Below are 15,050 nucleotides of genomic sequence, written 5' to 3' on the forward strand. Positions count from 1 at the left end.
TTCTATTTGGTGTGATGAATGGCAGCTTACTCTAAATGTAGAAAAATTTAAGTTAATGAAGATGAGTAGGAAAAATAATCCTGTAGTGATCAAATATAGTATAAGTTGCGTGCTGCTTGACACAGTCACAGCTATTAAATATCTAGGCATGATGCTGTAAAAGGAAGTGAAATGAGCGAGCATGTATGGCTAGTAGTAGGGAAGGCAAATGGTTGAGTTCAGTTTTTTCAGAGAATTCTTGGAAAAGTGTAACTTATCTATAAAGGAGACAGCATACAGAACATTCACGCAACCCATTCTTGAGTATGGCTCAGATGTCTGGGATCCCAACCCGGCTGGACCAAAGGAAGACACTGAAGCAGTCCACACATTTGCTGCCACATTTTTTACTGGTAGGTTCAATCTACACGTAAGTATTACAGAAGTGCTTTGTGAACTCAGATGGTAATCCCTGGAGGGCAGAAGATGTTCTTTTTGCAAAACACTATTGACAGGGTATTTCTGACAGTCTGCAGAATTATGGTACTGCCACCAACTGACTTATCACCAAAGGATCATGACAACATGATAAGAGAAATTAGGGCTCATATGCAAGCGGGTAGACTGCTGTTTTTCCCTTGTTCCAGTTTCAACATGACATGGATGGACTAATAGTAGCACAGGGTACCCTCTGCCATGCTTGCAGAGAATGTATGTTGATGTAAATGTAGAACTGTGAGTCAACCATCTATGTAGAGCAAAACCAGAGTCTAAAGATGTGTTAGTGACAGTGGGCGAAGTGTGAGACTCCAAAAGTATTTATGGTTATGTCCACTTGTCTAGGATGAGCATGCCCCTTGCAAAAAGTAGTACTAAGAAACTAGATTGCTGCGACCTAACCGACACGCACAAATAATAAATAATCAGAGTTCAATTGCATCAATATAAGGAAATAAAGTTTTGTTAAAGAAAAAAATCACTTGTGAAAACTATTAAATTACAAGAGAGATCATGGTTGGCCAACAATTACCTTCAGAAGAAAAAATTCTAGGATTGCTGGTAGTTAAAACCTTACGCCTAGCTTTCAGAACTAGTTCCGAAAATAAAAAATAGTCTGTCCACTCATAAACAATGGAAGATCCAGGTTGGAATGTCAACAATATTATGAAAAGGACAGATTGCTGCTCACCATAACATACGTATTAGCTTTTGGCCAAAGCCTTCTTCTACAGAAAAGAGAAATGCACACACATTCACACAAGCATGCACACCTACCACCCCACACACACACACACACACACACACACACACACACACACACACACACACATGACCACTACCTATGACAACTCCAGCCAGGCTGCAACAGAAACACAGTGAATGGGAGCAACAATACAGAGTGGGGGGGGGGGGGGGGGATGGTTAGCAGGGTATGGTTGGGGGGAGAAGCATCGAGAGTCTGTGGGGGGGGGGGGGGAGGGCGGGAGAGGAAGAGAGGGAAGAAATGGGGAGAGGAGAGGAGCAGAGAAGGGGAAAAGACCAGTGGATGTACCAGCAGGGAGCAGCACACAATGAGGTTGAGAGAAGGTGAACTGTGAGGAGGGACAGGATAGAGGGAGCAAAAACAGTTAGTCGGAGGGTGTGCGACACTAGATTACTGTATGTTGAGGCCACTTTTAAATGCGGTGTTGCCAGTATGAGAATATTGTCTCCTGAAGGTAAGTACTGGCCATATGTTCTCCAACGAAATAAAATGTCCTAGATGAAACTAATTAAAGAATTGTAGACTACTGTGCAAAATCCCAGTATTTTAATAAATTAGGATTTATTCATTAATTCAGTTCCTCATATATTAACCAAATGCTGGCCTTATAAAAGTTCAGTTAACACCACAACTACACTGAACTGCTAAAATTGAAATTTAGTCCGGTTTAATCACAACAATATTAAACACCAGTATGCAATTGGATAATATTCAGCGAAGTTCAATCCATATGACTTAATTACTTTTGAATGCATTATGGGAACAGCAGTGATCAATGTCTTATAAATAATTACTATTAAAAACAGTCTTGATCACAATTTATTTAACAAGGTGACCGGTTTCGACCACTACTGTGGTCATCTTCAGACCATTGAGTAGGAACCTCTTTCTGTTGGAGAATCACTACTCTCCAACAGAAAGAGGTTCCTACTCAATGGTCTGAAGATGACCACAGTAGTGGTCGAAACCAGTCACCTTGTTAAATAAATTGTGATCAAGACTGTTTTTAATAGTAATTATTCATATGACTTAAGCCTCTTTTAGTTCCCACCATCCTCTTCCTATGCCCTTGCCTTCTCCTTTTGCCCTGATAGTGGTTCCTCACATAACTCTTTTCAGTCCTGACACTGTACATTCCTTTTTCTCTTTTGTCTCTCTCTCTCTCTCTCACACACACTTCACATCCTCAGCTTCCCCCCCCCCCCCCTCCCCCCTCCCCTACTAGTGAGTGCAACCTGCCTACCTCTCTACATCTTCCAAAAATTCCCCAGTCCTTCCTTATCTCCAAGTCTATCCCTCCTCACCTTTCTGACACCTTTTTCCTCTGTTTTATCTATCTGCCCAGACAACAGTTCATCAATATTCAGTGATGCAGCAGCTCTGAGCAAGAGCATTGTATGGATAGCTGTATTTAGAGAAAAACAAGCAAAAGCTCAAAAGATAGTACAATTAACTAATCTTTAACTAGTGCATATGTGGCCACTCACCATTCATCTGCAGGTCAGCAGTTGCCAAACATCATTGTTTGTACATTAATTTTGCATTCAAATTTCTCATATTTGAAGCCCATGTTTAAATTCTGTAATGTATTAATAAACTTGTTTTCAGTCCCTCAACAGTATAATTGTGATGTGAATTTTCAATATTGTCTAATTATAGTTGGAGTGTGAATATGAATTGGAAGTTTGCAGACAATTAGTGTAAATTTGTGACATACAGATAGGTGAAAGATATTTGGAAAATCCTTCTTGCGTTTTTCTTTTGCTGATTTTATAGGAACATGTATACATAGTTTACAATTAATTACAAAACCATGAAGAACCATATATTTATACTTACATCAATGGAAGGTGTTTTTCACCAACTAGTAGCTATACTAGTAGCAAGTGCATTTTATAAACAAATAAAATACTATATTTATTCTGTATCATCAACAACAGACTACTTCCAATTAAATGTTTCATGAATTTTCTTAAAGTAATAATTATTATCAACATGAATGGTATGAAGATTAATAGTTAACAATAGTCAAATAAAATAAGCAACAATATAACAAAAATTGTTAGTTACTCTTAAGTGTTTAACAATAAGCTCACAAAAAAAAACAGTAAAAATAATGGCAAATTAGACTTACAGATATGTCTCTTATTTACTTTGCATGAGTTGTAGCGAGTTTTTTCTTTAGCATAACTACAAAGGAAATTTCAGAAACTGCAACAATACATGAATCTTTTTACTATTGTTAACCAAAAAAATCAAAAAAGTTCTAGAAAACCCCATACAGTTCTGTTAATCAATTAAACTGACATTCAACACCAAGTTGAAAAAATTGCAACTAAAGGAATATTTTTTGTACACATGCAGTTTGATAAACATCTTAACAATATTTGCCCATAAACTCTAAATTCTGACCTAGATCTCTTCAACAGAAGAAGACTTTATTGGTAGTTTTTCTGAATGGATAGACAAATTCTGGTTTCTCTGCTGTTTTGAATATCTAGTTATGGGTGGCTATGCTTTATTGTTGCAGGTTGATTACAGGAAGATGAGCCTGTGAAAGATAAACATAAAATTTAACATCTATTAATATGAATATTGACCTCTAGCCTTCAAGCACTGTGAAAAAAAAAACACATGCTTAACCTTAACAGCTACAATTTAATTCCAACTTAACATTTCATAAGTAATTTTTAAATGTCTACATTCTTTGTAAACACAACGATTAACACACGAGGAGGAACTGCTTGATGCACACGGACCAGCTCTGTAATCAGCCAGTCAGTTCCTCTTATGTCTCATGGATGGGTGAAGAAGATGTGATTAATGTCCTGGAGCTCCCCAATTTGAGTACGGCAATGGTACCAGGTGGGGTCTGTAAAGCTGTTGTCAGTGGCAGCCTTGGTTAAATTTCAACCTGGCAATGATCCTCACAAACTCACTCATTACTTAATGCCTGTACTGTTGCATTTTGGAAACTAATTTTCAGTATATCATTGTGTCTTTAGTAGGTGCAGGTGGATTTGCTTGTACCCGGTGCCCTTGTGCAGATCTTTGGACTCCTGTGCCCTGTTCCAGTCATTTTTGGTGATGTCTCTAACTACTGCAATGATATCATTTACTGGGATGCCTTGCTCTTGCATGCCAATCATCACTGCATCCTTAACCAACTGGTCAGCTTTCTCATTACCAATAATCCCAGCATGGCCCTTGATCCACCCTAATTATACCCCCTTACTGGTGTTGTGCATCGCTGATACAGTTGCAGCTACTTGGTATGGTAAATAACAACTCCCTTTGTACTTTCCAATTGAGGATAGTGTTTGCACTGCAGAGAGTGAGTCCATAAGTATTACAATATGAGTAGTCGCTAAGATCACACCGTATTCTAGTACTCGTTCAACAGCTATGACTTTAACCACTTAAATTGACACCTCTTGCAGTAGGTGAAATAGTTCACTCTTTTTATTTTTAATGTCTACACAGTCTCCCAACAGAATCCTTGTATTTAGATGCACCTGGCCATTGTGCGAAATTTTACTGTTATTGATTACTGGGTTCTCATAGCAGTAAACATTAAGGTGTACATCTAGTACCTGGTTGATATTTTGTATTCTGGCTCTAAAAAGGGAACTGTCCAATCTGAGACGTGTTGAAACCAGCCCGGAATTTATTTATACAGGAAGAATACACCGAAAGAAATACTACGTCAAAATTATAGCTGCTAAGACACACTGTAAATTTTTAATGTTGAAATTTGCCAAAATCTTAGTTCATCAGGCAGCTGGAGTTACGCACACCCCTGTCATAGCTGTAGCAGACAGTACATGTGCAACACAGTAGGTACATTTCCTTGATTGGCAGCACATCAGTAAACAGATAATATGGCACAACATGATTGTAATATGTAAACTCTTTTAATTTCCGTAATAATTAGCAGTTTCCTATGTGGTGTCCCTATGTGTTAACAATGGATATAAAACTGAATTCATTTTCTTTGTGATTTCTTGGCATATGCTTGCTAGTAGCATCTGTCTTTGTGCAGGTTCCAGAATTTCACAGTAATGTAGAATACAGTTAATTTTTTTCCAACTTTGCAAAGACAAAATATGAAGAATTTGGTATGCAATCGAAATCACCTTCTCCTGAAGACTCACAAATGTGTAGAATACAGTTAATTTTTTTCCAACTTTGCAAAGACAAAATATGAAGAATTTGGTATGCAAGTGAAATCACCTTCTCCTGAAGACTCACAAATGTGTTATTTATTAGTTCACTTCTTGGACGTTCATTTCAATAGTGTCAACATTTCATTAGAAATTGTGGTAACACTAGAACAAACAGGAAATAACTTTGACAATTACCTGGGCTGTGGATCAGACAATGGTCACTGTGCTAATTAAACTCCAGAACAGAAACAGTGGAACTTCCAAGCTCAAAGAAAACACCTTCAGTAATAGCTTTCAGTGACAAAGAAACGGCTATGCATTTTTTGGTTTAAGAAAGGAGGGAAATAATGCTTAAACTTAAGGAAGTGCAAAGCCAGTTTTGTTTTGTAAAATCTGACAATGAACGGTATAAATGGAAGAAAGTATGAAACACGCACCAAAATGAAACTTGCAAAAGTGCAAAAGAAAAACTACTTGAAAGATTTAGAACTGCTTATGTGAATAAATGCACCATTACCTATGGAGATATACGAAACTGGGCACTCTGAACTGCAAGTGAGACGAACATCATTGATTTCCAGACCTCTTCAGCCAGGTTCAACAGAGGAAAGGAAGTTGTAAAATTACAAAGTTTACCTCAAGTAAACATGCTGAGGAGATGTTGTTAATAATGTTGTTGTTGTTGTGGTCTTCAGTCCTGAGACTGGTTTGATGCAGCTCTCCATGCTACTCTATCCTGTGCAAGCTTCTTCATCTCCCAGTACGTACTGCAAACTACATTTCTTGGTCTCCCTCTATGATTTTTACCCTCCACGCTGCCCTCCAATGCTAAATTTGTGATCCCTTGATGCCTCAAAACATGTCCTACCAACCGATCCCTTCTTCTTGTCAAGTTGTGCCACAAACTTCTCTTCTCCCCAATCCTATTCAATACCTCCTCATTAGTTACGTGATCTACCCACCTTATCTTCAGCATTTTTCTGTAGCACCACATTTCGAAAGCTTCTATTCTCTTCTTGTCCATACTAGTTATCGTCCATGTTTCACTTCCATACATGGCTACACTCCATACAAATACTTTCAGAAACGACTTCCTGACACTTAAATCTATACCCGATGTTAACAAATTTCTCTTCTTCAGAAACGATTTCCTTGCCATTGCCAGTCTACATTTTATATCCTCTCTACTTCGACCATCATCAGTTATTTTGCTCCCCAAATAGCAAAACTCCTTTACTACTTTAAGTGTCTCATTTCCTAATCTAATTCCCTCAGCATCACCCGATTTAATTTGACTACATTCCATTATCCTCGTTTTGCTTTTTTGATGTTCATCTTATATCCTCCTTTCAAGACACTGTCCATTCCGTTCAACTGCTCTTCCAAGTCCTTTGCTGTCTCTGACAGAATTACAATGTCATCGGCGAACCTCAAAGTTTTTACTTCTTCTCCATGAATTTTAATACCTACTCCGAATTTTTCTTTTGTTTCCTTTACTGCTTGCTCAATATACAGATTGAATAACATCGGGGAGAGGCTACAACCCTGTCTCACTCCTTTCCCAACCACTGCTTCCCTTTCATGCCCCTCGACTCTTATAACTGCCATCTGGTTTCTGTACAAATTGTAAATAGCCTTTCACTCCCTGTATTTTACCCCTGCCACCTTTAGAATGTGAAAGAGAGTATTCCAGTCAACATTGTCAAAAGCTTTCTCTAAGTCTACAAATGCTAGAAACGTAGGTTTGCCTTTTCTTAATCTTTCTTCTAAGAGAAGTCGTAAGGTTAGTATTGCATCACGTGTTCCAACATTTCTACGGAATCCAAACTGATCTTCCCCGACGTCCGCTTCTACCAGTTTTTCCATTCGTCTGTAAAGAATTCGCGTTAGTATTTTGCAGCTGTGACTTATTAAACTGATAGTTCGGTAATTTTCACATCTGTCAACACCTGCTTTCTTTGGGATTGGAATTATTATATTCTTCCTGAAGTCTGAGGGTATTTCACCTGTCTCATACATCTTGCTCACCAGATGGTAGAGTTTTGTCAGGACTGGCTCTCCCAAGGCCATCAGTAGTTCTAATGGAATGTTGTCTACTCCCGGGGTCTTGTTTCGACTCAGGTCTTTCAGTGCTCTGTCAAACTCTTCACGCAGTATCTTATCTCCCATTTCGTCTTCATCTACATCCTCTTCCATTTCCATAATATTGTCCTCAAGTACATCACCCTTGTATAAACCCTCTATATACTCCTTCCACCTTTCTGCCTTCCCTTCTTTGCTTAGAACTGGGTTGCCATCTGAGCTCTTGATATTCATACAAGTGGTTCTCTTCTCTCCAAAGGTCTCTTTAATTTTCCTGTTGCCAGTATCTATCTTACCCCTAGTGAGACAAGCCTCTACATCCTTACATTTGTCCTCTAGCCATCCCTGCTTAGCCATTTTGCACTTCCTGTCGATCTCATTTTTGAGACGTTTGTATTCCTTTTTGCCTGCTTCATTTACTGCATTTTTATATTTTCTCCTTTCATCAATTAAATTCAATATTTCTTCTGTTACCCAAGGATTTCTATTAGCCCTCGTCTTTTTACCTACTTGATCGTCTGCTGCTTTCACTACTTCATCCCTCAGAGCTACCCATTCTTCTTCTACTGTATTTCTTTCCCCCATTCCTGTCAATTGTTCCCTTATGCTCTCCCTGAAACTCTCTACAACTTCTTGTTCTTTCAGTTTATCCAGGTCCCACCTCCTTAAATTCCCACCTTTTTGCAGTTTCTTCAGTTTCAATCTGCAGTTCATAACCAAGATATTGTGGTCAGAATCCATATCTGCCCCTGGAAATGTCTTACAATTTAAAACCTGGTTCCTAAATCTCTGTCTTACCATTATATAATCTATCTGATACCTTTTAGTATCTCCAGGATTCTTCCAGGTATACAACCTTCTTTCATGATTCTTGAACCAAGTGTTAGCTATGATTAAGTTATGCTCTGTGCAAAATTCTACAAGGCGGCTTCCTCTTTCATTTCTTCCCCCAATCCATATTCACCTACTATGTTTCCTTCTCTCCCTTTTCCTACTGACGAATTCCAGTCACCCATGACTATTAAATTTTCGTCTCCCTTTACTACCTGAAGAATTTCTTTTATCTCATCATACATTTCATCAAGTTCTTCATCATCTGCAGAGCTAGTTGGCATATAAACTTGTACTACTGTAGTAGGCATGGGCTTCGTGTCTATCTTGGCCACAATGATGCGTTCAGTATGCTGTTTGTAGTAGCTAACCCTCACTCCTATTTTTTTATTCATTATTAAACCTACTCCTGCATTACCTCTATTTGATTTTGTATTTATAACCCTGTAATCACCTGACCAAAAGTCTTGTTCCTCCTGCCACCGAACTTCACTAATTACCACTATATCTAACTTTAACCTATCCATTTCCCTTTTTAAATTTTCTAATCTACCTGCCCGATTAATGGATCTGACATTCCACGCTCCGATCCGTAGAACGCCAGTTTTCTTTCTCCTGATAACGACGTCCTCTTGAGTAGTCCCCTCCCGGAGATCCGAATGGGGGACTATTTTACCTCCGGAATATTTTATCCAAGAGGACGTCATCATCATTTAATCATACAGTAAAGCTGCATGTCCTCGGGAAAAATTACGGCTGTAGTTTCCCCTTGCTTTCAGCCGTTCGCAGTACCAGCACAGCAAGGCCGTTTTGGTTAATGTTACAAGGCCAGATCAGTCAATCATCCAGACTGTTGCCCCTGCAACTACTGAAAAGGCTGCTGCCCCTCTTCAGGAACCACACGTTTCTCTGGCCTCTCAATAGATACCCCTCTGTTGTGGTTGCACCTACGGTACGGCCATCTGTATCGCTGAGGCACGCAAGCCTCGCCACCAACGGCAAGGTCCATGGTTCTTGGGGGGGTTGTTAATAATATTATAGAGAAATTCATAGCTGATGTAAAGATGAAGCTTCTTGTTATTCCATAAAAGCTGTGTATAAAGCCAATCAGTCAGGTTTCCTGGAAAATGAATTTCATCACTTTGAGTGAAAAAAGACAGATTTCCTTGTGCAGTCAGTGATTGCTGCGTCACATCCACATACAACAATGCTAGTATCAGTAGATTACTGTTTCTGAAAGTTTATCTCTGTTTTCAGGAACATGAAGGCAAATTAGAGCCAAAACTTTAAACAGAAAGGACTGTTTACCTACAAATGTTTTGTAATTGATGCAGCAAAATCTGAAAAAATGGTAGAGAATAATCTTCATTGTTACATCCTAAATGTCTTCTTAACATTCGGTGAGAATAATTCAATTCTTTTGTTGGACTGTTGGTTTGGATATAATGACACATTTGTCTTTACTGTTAATATAATTCGGATTTCACCTAGGCTAATAGTGTGATTCAGCCTCACGCAAAAAAAAATTTTCAACATTGGAAGGCATTTTTCAGTTAATTTCTGACAGCTGTTTGTCATTTTAGGTCTATCTGAAGAAAAGTATTCTTAAACTTCAGTCATTCTACATTGTCAATCTGTCACACCACATTTTATGAATTTCATCAAGTACGGGTTACTACACAGTAAAACATGCAGAATAACAGCTACGATCATTTCCCATTCCAGTTCTGTCTCAATACAAATAGTAATAACTGTGAAGTGTCTGAATGCATTATTTTTTCTTTTATCAGATGTGCCTGGTGTATGGAAAATGTCTGTTTTCATCATCCAATGGACACTTCACATTTTTGTGACAACTACTGCGAATAAACAAAGAAATGTTTCTTGCTTAGTAAAATATATACAATATGCCATCACAAGTATCTGGACACTCCCTAAAACATATTTTTTTTCATATCAGGTGCATTGTGCTGCCACCTACAGCCAGGTACTCCATATTTGTGACCTCAGTAGTCATTAGACATCGTGAGAGAGCAGAATGGGGTGCTCCGTGGAACTCACAGACTTTGAACGTGTTTAGGTGATTGGGTGTCACTTGGGTGATATGTCTGTACACAAGATTTCTGCACTCCTAAACATCCCTAAGCCCACTCTTTTCAATGTGACAGTGAAGCGGAAATGTGAAGGGACATGTACAGCACAAAAGTGTACAGGCCGACCTTGTCTGTTGACTGACAGAGACTGCCGACAGTTGAAGAGGGACGTAACGTGTAGTAGGCAGACATCTAACCAGATCATCATACAGGAATTCCAAACTGCATCAGGATCCACTACAAGTACTATGACAGTTAGGCAGATGGTGAGAAAACTTAGATTTCATGGTCGAGCGGCTGCTCATAAACCACACATCATGCCTGTAAATGCCAAATGATGCACTGCTTGGTGTAAGGAGTGTAAACATTGGATGATTAAATAGTGGAAAAATGTCGTGTAGAGTGACCAATCACAGTACACAATGTGGCAATCCGAAAGTAGGGTGTGGGTGTAGTGAATGCCCAGTGAACGACATCTGCCAGCGTGCGGAAAGACTTACCTTAGGGGGAAAAAAGGGCAGGTATACACTCGCGCGCACACACACACACACACACACACACACACACACACACACACACACACACACACACACATATACAGACACAAGCAGACATATTTAAAGGCAAAGAATTTGGGCAGAGATGTCAGTCGAGGCGGAACTGCAGAGGCAAAGATGTTGTTGAATGACAGGTGAGGTATGAGTGGCGGCAACTTGAAATTAGCGGAGATTGAGGCCTGGTGGATAACGGGAAGAGAGGATATATTGAAGGGCAAGTTCCCATCTCCGGAGTTCGGATAGGTTGGTGTTGTGGGAAGTATCCAGATAACCCGGACGGTGTAACACTGTGCCAAGATGTGCTGGCCGTGCACCAAGGCATGTTTAGCCACAGGGTGATCCTCATTACCAACAAACACTGTCTGCCTGTGTCCATTCATGTGAATGGACAGTTTGTTGCTGGTCATTCCCATATAGAAAGCGTCACAGTGTAGGCAGGTCAGTTGGTAAATCACGTGGGTGCTTTCACACGTGGCTCTGCCTTTGATCGTGTACACCTTCCGGGTTACCGGACTGGAGTAGGTGGTGGTGGGAGGGTGCATGGGACAGGTTTTACATTGGGGGCAGTTACAAGGGTAGGAGCCAGAGGGTAGGGAAGGTGGTTTGGGGATTTTGTAGGGATGAACCAAGAGGTTACGAAGTTTAGGTGGACGGCGGAAAGACACTCTTGGTGGAGTGGGGAGGATTTCATGAAGGATGGATCTCATTTCGGGGTAGGATTTGAAAAAGTCGTATCCCTGCTGGAGAGCCACATTCAGAGTCTGATCCAGTCCCGGGAAGTATCCTGTCACAAGTGGGGCACTTTTGGGGTTCTTCTGTGAGAGGTTCTGGGTTTGAGGGGATGAGGAAGTGGCTCTGGTTATTTGCTTCTGTACCAGGTCGGGAAGGTAGTTGCAGGATGCACCAGGTCGGGAGGGTAGTTGCAGGATGCGAAAGCTGTTTTCAGGTTGTTGGTGTAATGGTTCAGGAATTCAGGACTGGAGCAGATTCGTTTGCCACGAAGGCCTAGGCTGTAGGGAAGGTACCGTTTGATATGGAATGGGTGGCAGCTGTCATAATGGAGGTACTGTTGCTTGTTGGTGGGTTTGATGTGGACGGATGTGTGAAGCTGGCCATTGGACAGATGGAGGACAACGTCAAGGAAAGTGGCATGGGATTTGGAGTAGCACCAGGTGAATCTGATGGAACCAAAGGAGTTGAGGTTGGAGAGGAAATTCTGGAGTTCTTCTTCACTGTGAGTCCAGATCATGAAGATGTCATCAATAAATCTGTACCAAACTTTGGGTTGGCAGGCCTGGGTAACCAAGAAGGCTTCCTCTAAGCGACCTATAAGGAGGTTGGCATACGAGGGGGCCATCCTGGTACCCATGGCTGTTCCCTTTAATTGTTGGTATGTCTGGCCTTCAAAAGTGAAGAAGTTGTGAGTCACGATGAAGCTGGCTAAGGTGATGAGGAAAGAGGTTTTAGGTAGGGTGGCAGGTGATCGGCGTGAAAGGAAGTGCTCCATTGCAGCGAGGCCCTGGACGTGCGGGATATTTGTGTATAGGGAAGTGGCATCAATGGTTACAAGGATGGTTTCCAGGGGTAACACATTGGGTAAAGATTCCAGGTGTTTGAGAAAGTGGTTGGTGTCTTTGATGATGGATGGGAGACTGCATGTAAAGGGTTGAAGGTGTTGATCTACATAGGCAGAGATACATTCTGTGGGGGCTTGGTAACCAGCTACAATGGGGCGGCCGGGATGTTTGGGTTTGTGAATTTCAGGAAGTAGGTAGAAGGTAGGAGTGCGAGGTGTCGGTGGGGTCAGGAGGTTGATGGAGTCAGGTGAAAGGTTTTGTAGGGGGCCTAAGGTTCTGAGGATTCCATGAAGCTCTGTGTGGACATCAGGAATGGGATTACCTTGGCAAACTTTGTATGTAGTGTTGTCTGAAAGTTGACGCAGTCCCTCAGCCACACACTCCCGACGATCAAGTACCACGGTCGTGGAACCCTTGTCAGCCGGAAGAATGATGGTGGGTCGGTCAGCTTTCAGATCACGGTTAGCCTGGGCTTCGGCTGTGGTGATGTTGGGAGCAGGATTAAGGTTTTTCAAGAAAGATTGAGAGGCAAGGCTGGAAGTGAGAAATTCCTGGAACGTTTGGAGAGGGTGATTTTGAGGAAGAGGTGGGGGGTCCCGCTGTGATGGAGAACGGAACTGTTCCTGGCAGGGTTCAATTTGGATAGTGTCTTGGGGAGTTGGATCATTAGGAGTGGGATCAGGATTATTTTTCTTTGTGGCAAAGTGATATTTCCAGCAGAGACTATGAGTGTAGGACAGTAAATCTTTGACAAGGGATCTGTGAGTGGGGCTGAAGGTGAGGCCTTCGGATAGGACACAGGTTTCGGATTGGGAGAGAGGTTCGGAGGAAAGGTTAACTACTGAATTGGGGTGTTGTGGTTCCAGATTGTGTTGACTAGAATTTTGAGGTGTTGGGGGGAGTGGAGCTGGAAGTGGGAGATTGAGTAGATGGGAGAGACTGGGTCTGTGTGCAATGAGAAGAGGTTGAGGTTTGTTGGAAAGGTTGTGGAGGGTGAGTGAGTTGCCTTTCCGGAGGTGGGAAACCAGGAGATTGGATAGTTTCTTGAGGTGGAGGGTGGAATGCTGTTCTAATTTGCGGTTGGCCTGTAGGAGGATGCTCTGAACAGCCGCTGTGGATGTGGGAGAGGAAAGATCGAGGACATTGATTAGGGATAGGAGGTGACGGGTGTTTTCATTGGCTGAGTCGATGTGTAGGTGAAGGATTAGGCGGGTGAGGGCTACGGATTGTGCAGTTTGGAACTGGTATAGGGACTGATGGAAAGAAGGATTACAGCCAGAGATGGGAACTTTAAGTGTGAGGCCTTTGGGGGTAATGCAAAATGTCAGACAAGCCTGAGTAAACAAAACGTTGGAGCGTAATCTGGCTAGGGTGAAGGCATGTTTGCGGAGTTGACCTCCATCTGTCCAATGGCCAGCTTCACACATCCGTCCACATCAAACCCACCAACAAGCAACAGTACCTCCATTATGACAGCTGCCACCCATTCCATATCAAACGGTACCTTCCCTACAGCCTAGGCCTTCGTGGTAAACGAATCTGCTCCAGTCCAGAATCCCTGAACCATTACACCAACAACCTGAAAAAAGCTTTCGCATCCCACAACTACCCTCCCGACCTGGTACAGAAGCAAATAACCAGAGCAACTTCCTCATCCCCTCAAACCCAGAACCTCTCACAGAAGAACCCCAAAAGTGCCCCACTTGTGACAGGATACTTCCCGGGACTGGATCAGACTCTGAATGTGGCTCTCCAGTAAGGATACGACTTCCTCAAATCCTACCCCGAAATGAGATCCATCCTTCATGAAATCCTCCCCACTCCACCAAGAGTGTCTTTCCGCCGTCCACCTAAACTTCGTAACCTCTTGGTTCATCCCTATGAAATCCCCAAACCACCTTCCCTACCCTCTGGCTCCTACCCTTGTAACTGCCCCCAATGTAAAACCTGTCCCATGCACCCTCCCACCACCACCTACTCCAGTCCGGTAACCCGGAAGGTGTACACGATCAAAGGCAGAGCCACGTGTGAAAGCACCCACGTGATTTACCAACTGACCTGCCTACACTGTGACACTTTCTATATGGGAATGACCAGCAACAAACTGTCCATTCACATGAATGGACACAGGCAGACAGTGTTTGTTGGTAATGAGGAACACCCTGTGGCTAAACATGCCTTGGTGCATGGTCAGCACATCTTGGCACAGTGTTACACCGTCCGGGTTATCTGGATACTTCCCACAACACCAACCTATCCGAACTCCGGAGATGGGAACTTGCCCTTCAATATATCCTCTCTTCCCGTTATCCACCAGGCATCAATCTCCGCTAATTTCAAGTTGCCGCCACTCATACCTCACCTGTCATTCAACAACATCTTTGCCTCTGCAGTTCCACCTCGACTGACATCTCTGCCCAAATTCTTTGCCTTTAAATATGTCTGCTTGTGTCTGTATATGTGTGGATGGATATGTGTGTGTGTGCGAGTGTATACCTGTC

General features: G+C 41.9%; 1 protein-coding gene across 1 annotated transcript in view; it reads right to left on the reverse strand.

Annotated features, from left to right (window-relative positions):
* Nucleotides 1–3,525: 3,525 nt before the first annotated feature.
* Nucleotides 3,526–15,050, reverse strand: part of LOC124802832 (cohesin subunit SA-2-like) — a 376,821-nt gene continuing 365,296 nt past the window's right edge. The window contains exon 14 of the mRNA XM_047263844.1: nucleotides 3,526–3,794. The gene's annotated coding sequence lies outside the window, so the exon portion shown is untranslated. The remainder of the gene's footprint in view (nucleotides 3,795–15,050) is intronic.

Source organism: Schistocerca piceifrons, chromosome 6 (genome assembly GCF_021461385.2).
Source record: "Schistocerca piceifrons isolate TAMUIC-IGC-003096 chromosome 6, iqSchPice1.1, whole genome shotgun sequence".
Lineage (NCBI taxonomy): Eukaryota > Metazoa > Arthropoda > Insecta > Orthoptera > Acrididae > Schistocerca > Schistocerca piceifrons.